Here is a 6,007-nt window from a genome sequence, read left to right on the forward strand (position 1 = left end):
TACACACACACACACACATTACAGACACACCCTAACACAAAGAAACACACACACACACACACACACACACACACACACACACACACATCTACTTGCTTATCACATGCACACGCTTACGCATCGTTACGAAATGAGCACATACACATACATAATAGAATAAAATACACAACAATTCGCAAAATACATAAATGGATACATAGACATTTACATAACATTGTACTGAAGATGAATCTACTGACATAAAAATGATGTCATTAAGTGTCTTTAAAGATTTTTTAAATTTTAGACTGTTACAGTTAAGACAGCTCCATGTGACATAGACTGTCCGAGGCTGGTACAGTGGAGTCCACTTATAACGAGTCCTGAAATAATGAGAAGTCTGTTAAACCACTTTTTTTTTTCTCTTCTTAATCTTTGTAAATAAAATACTGCTATAGCGCAATCAGACAAACATGCGAGTCGGTTATAGCGGAATATTGCTGCCGCTGTGCACAGCGCATAGGCCAGTTATACATAATGTATACCTCGCCAGTTGAGAAACTTGTTGGTGATCTAGCGAAACAAAGAATGGGAGAGCCCACATGTGCCAACAATGAAGGCCGGAGTGAATGAGTGGGGAGGGTGTGGCTTGCGCTGACAAGCGGAACGCATCGTGTGACTGATAGGCCAGCCTAGTCTAGATTATCTAGCCCACAGAATTCTACACTAAGAGTAGAATTCTGTGATCTAGCCCTACCGTGCCTCTCACTTCACCGATGCAGGGATGGAGAGGTCACAGTGATGTGATGGATGGAGCAAATGAGTGACGTGTGCAAGCAGACGGAACGCAACAAAGGGTGTGGTGAGGCGGGGGACAACAGCGGGCGAGTTAGCCTAGAGCCCTTTCTTTCTGATCACCAACGCCGAGCTGTCAACATCGCTAGGGCTAGAGAAAGAAACCTGATTCCATTTTTGATCAATACCAAGGGGTCATTTTGAACCAAATCATTCCCAGGGGAGATAACAAAAAGAAATAAACAGGACACCAAACTCATAGATTAGGCATACTTTATTATTTCCATTGAATTTATTACAGGACCCGTTATAACTAGAATCCTGCTATAATGGACTCTTCGTACCAGTCCCTTCCCTCTCATTATAACAGGATTCTACTGTAGTTTTTAATTTTTCTCCCTTACATACCAGGAATTTTAAAAAAAATTAGAATCAGGGGTATTACGATCGTATTTTCGTAAAGTTGAGTAAAATTGGCAACGATTCTGCCAAATTCATAGTGGTGGGCAGCCCTGCGGCCCTTTTTCATAGTATGTGCTTGGTATAGTTCAGTTTGTTTTCCTAGAATTTTCCAGCATTTCTTCAGGATGGCCTCGAAGAAACTAAAATGCCTCTCATTTGAAACCAAACTACTTTTGACTGAGAAAGTGGAACACATTATACATTACATGCCCGGAGCCTATTATTAGCTACACAAAAACCTCATGTTTGCTATTAATTATACTGAACATTTAGATACAATGATATTAAAGGTCAGGCCTGACAGCTTCGTTGAATCTGAATTTTACTGTATCGGGTATACACATAATTTCTGCTTTCCTACCCCCCCCCCCCCCCCCCCCCAATCACTTCTAGTTCTAGCATGTCTTCTACGTGTATTTCTCTTTTTGAAATGTGCTGTGTCTATGATGAAGCCAAAATATTGCAGTTTTCTAACTTTGATTCTGTTTAAAAGCCCTGGTGATATTCTTGATATTTGGCCAACTTCTTGGTTGGTTCTTGTCTGTTCATCTGCTCTTCCTCATTCTCCAATAACATACAGTAGTCTCCGCCTAAACGCACGCCATACAAAAGCACGCTCCGCTCAAACGCACGCTTTCGTCATCTGACGGGTTTATAACTATACAATTTAGACGTACAAACGCACGGTCACTCCCTCTAAACGCACGCTCCGATCCGCGAAACACGCCGACAAGTTAAGCTTGACAAGCGGAAATTTTCACGACAACCTGCACAGCTTGGATAGACAAGCCAAGAAAACCGGGTGAGAGTGCCCCTCACGCGGAACAAAGAGAGTGATGGACAGCGTTTTCACACCAAACTTTCCAGACACATAGGTCTGGTTCTCGGTCTAGGGCTAGTCGGGGAGGGGGGGGGGTGGTTGGGGGACTGAACTGTTTTTTGATTGGTCACTGGAAATGCATCTTTGAGAGAAGGTTTCTGACTGGTGTTTGGGTGACTGCGTGTAATGTTTAGTTAAACCTAGGCCTGATGCGCAACACGTGTAAATGCAGTAAAACACCAGATAGGCCTCAATAGGGTTTAAGATTGGCCAAGTAAGCCTAATCAGTTGCGCTCGAAGACCTTATATTTATATGTATTCTTATAACGTACTTGTTCAACGAATCACAAGAGAAACGTTTCTCTTCAGTGAATGTAGAGATCTGTGATTCTGATGTCGTCCGTGAATTTATGGTCCGGGGGTGGCCGCTTCGAGAGCCACGTGGCCGCGCCGTCGTCTCTATGACTAGATCTATGACTATCTCCAACAGTTTCCTCTTAGTCTTAGCTGTTCCTGACGTTTTATAGTGCATATATTCATTACATTAATTTACATTGAGGCTGTCTTTATACCCCCCCCCCCCCCCCCAATTCAACGCCTTTGTAGTCATAACCGCAGTCACATTATCTGCAAAAATTGACGCTCACCCCGAAGGGAGGTCACTAGAATATCAAGGCAATGAAATGACTGCGTCCCTTCCTCCCCTTGCAAAGGTTCATGTAAACGCACGCTCTGTATAAACACACGCTGAAGAGCCCTCCCGAGCACCGTGCGTTTACGCGGAGACTACTGTATTTCAAAGGTATTTATTTTATTCTCACGATCTCTGCCTAGAGCCCATTCTTAAGAATTATACTGTACATAAAGGTAAAAAGTGCGCAACTGTTCAGCAGACTCAGCCAGTGTCCGATTGTCAGAAGGAACTAGCGAGATGACAACTTGTTTATTTATAATATTTCACTGACAGAACTAAGCTTTTATTTCTGTGCGGATGCTGCTGTTTTGACATAAATTGTAAGAAAGTGTTACTAATTTATTTTATACTGTACAGTATTGAATAAGAAAAATGTTCAATGCAATAAAGCCAATTTATCCCCCCCCCCCAAAGAAACACACGGTAGGCCTACTAGTTGCAAATAAATATATCAGTAAGGAAATACATATTTAACTGCTGTATATAATTTATGCATTTTTATGGAGCTACTTGCATAATTTTTATTTTTATTTTTGTAAAAATGTCCATGATTTGTTATGTCACACCCGAAATTATTGTCAGGAAAGTTTATAATTACTGACAAGCCAATGTGGTCTGAATGTCCATCTTATGCATATATCAAAACATGTATTCATTGTTTCACTTGTTCTCATGTTGCAAGTTCACTTCAACCATCATGAGTCTTTCTTAGTGACCAACATGAGCAGGCAGCCATGCAGTAGGCCTACCTTGTCTAGCACCTGCGTTTGTCGTCGAATCGCGGCATTTTTGGGTCCACAAATCGCGGCCACGATTTTTACATTTTTCCACAACAACAACAACAACAACAACAACAACAACAACAAAAACCACCGCCGGGGAATAAAGTCAACTAAAAAAAAAAAGAAGAAAGGAACCGAACCTCTTTACTTTTAGAAAGAAAGTTTATTTTCACTTTAGCTGCACTTCGTCTCTTAGTAATCTTTCTCTCAGTTGTTTACATCTCGTTGATTTGTTATTTTCTTTTGAAAAATAAAAATAAGTACATTACATACTATTTGTATTTCTGTTCCTCTTTTATTTTTCCTCTTTGTTGTATTTTAATTTGTTGTATGGTATAAGTTTTTACGGCGCTCGCAACTGCTAAGGTCATATGAGCGCGCATTTTAATTTGTTAGCTCGTAAATTTTTTCTTGTTTTTGGTTTGTTGTTTTCCAATTACTTTTTTGTTGTTGTTTGTTTATATAATGTAACGTAATGTCATTTAATTTGATGTTGTTCCTACCTTTTATAGAGATCAGGGGTGTGCCTGAAAGACAGCAGTAAGAAGGAGAGAAGGAGTAGCAGTAGAAAGTAGAAAGGCCGCAGAAAGAGTCAGGAGCCCACGGGAAGGGGTAAAGGGGTAGAGTAGAGGACGGGGCAGACAATGATGACGAAAGCAGACGACAGAACATGATCAGAGAGCAGGAAATGAGGTGAAAGGAGAAACGTTTTTCAGAGAACATTTTCCTTCACGGTCAGGCTTCGAACCCAGGACCTATAGAATGAGAGGCGAACACCTTACCTCTGGACTGCGAGAACCCGCATTCTTTTCCTTCAGGCAAAAGTTGATGAAGTGTTGGAACCACTCGGTAACATCTAGACTCATTCTCTAGAAAACACTCTAAAAGCAGCAGGAACGAAGGGCCAATGTTTTCAAGGAACTGATCCTCATGCTGGTGGATGAGGTTAATCTGTCCCCGTGATTTTATGCACCCCGCTTAATTTAGCAAAGTTTGATCAGTTTTTGCATATTTTTTTAAAATTATTTTCCTTTATCATTCTTTGATAAAGTTAACAGAATTACATAATTTCCAATTTTTCGGCTCAGTTTGCATTATTTCAGAATTATTCTTGCATAAAACGACGGGGACAGGTTAATTAGTCCAGTAAATCTGACACTATTAGTTTGTAATATTCTTAACTATGAGAGTGAGAGAGGCAGGTTCTCAAAGAGTGTCAATCAGCTGAAAACAACACCCCCGGATACAAAACCTTTAGGCGGCAGTAGAAAATGAGCATAGGAAAGGCGTGCAGAGCTGGGATGTCAGCAGTGAACAGAAAATGCCAAAAGAAAATGACATTGCACTAGGGCTCAAACTGCAAAGTTGCACTCTACCCTGGCTGCTTTGAGGTGTTCAACTCAAAACTGAACCGAAAGAGGCAGCTGACTCAACCGATTTTTGAGTATATTGAGATGTTCATAAAGCTGCTCACAGCAGCACATTTTCATTTGTTCAGTTGAATTTTCTGATAATTTCAGTTGAATTATATTTTTATAATGGATCACGCCTGTCTGAACAGGCGTTAAGATCATTGAAGAAATACCACTAAACTGTTTAGTGTGTGTATCGGGTGTAAAATTTGTTTTGAAAACTTCTCCCTTTTTCAGCCTCATCGCTCTTTTGTACTGTTGACGACTTTCATCAAAGAAAGTAAATGTAGTCTTAAAAATTATGTCTATGTTGACAAAGATTTGAACTTTACTTTTACCCAAAAAAATACAAATGTCCATGATATAAAACAATGGAGATTCATTTCTTTAAAAATACCCTAAAAAATCGCGCGTTTCCAGGGAAGAGCGCACATACAATAGGTGGCGTTCTAAGGGAATGCACACCGTGAAGGCCGCGCAAAGGTTAAATGTGTTATAAGAATCCATAGTGCCAACATTGTGTGCAACTGGAATGACGGTTAGTTGAGATTTACCTTCCTTACAACACATCTCAAATTTCAACATCAGTCCGCCACAAAACGTTGACTTCATGTGAGCCAGGTATAAAAGCCAATCGAAACTGGGAAAAAAACGGTTTTACTGGTTTCATATCGTCTCATGTGGGATTTGAGTCAAGGAGGACCTTCTGTTTTGCAGGCGAGTGACTTAGCCATGAAATTAGATAAGATTGTGATGATTTAGAACTTGATATGGAAGATACGACATTTGTACTTTGTGGGATTCAGTTAAATTCTTCAGAAAACTGGGTTTTCTTAAAACAAAAACATTTTCCCAATTCCACAGGAAAACGGCAATTTTAAAGTTGAAACATTGATTATACACACAAACAATGGGTAACAGTTAGATGAATCAGTTGGTGATTGATTTGAATCTGGAGCCATCTCAAACTTTAAAGGCCTATTTCTCAAAACCAGAGTGCATGGACATACGACAGTTGTACTCTGGGCCGACGGTATATAATATATATATATACATACATATA

Source organism: Aplysia californica, unplaced genomic scaffold, assembly GCF_000002075.1.
Source record: "Aplysia californica isolate F4 #8 unplaced genomic scaffold, AplCal3.0 scaffold00090, whole genome shotgun sequence".
Taxonomy (NCBI): Eukaryota; Metazoa; Mollusca; class Gastropoda; order Aplysiida; family Aplysiidae; genus Aplysia; species Aplysia californica.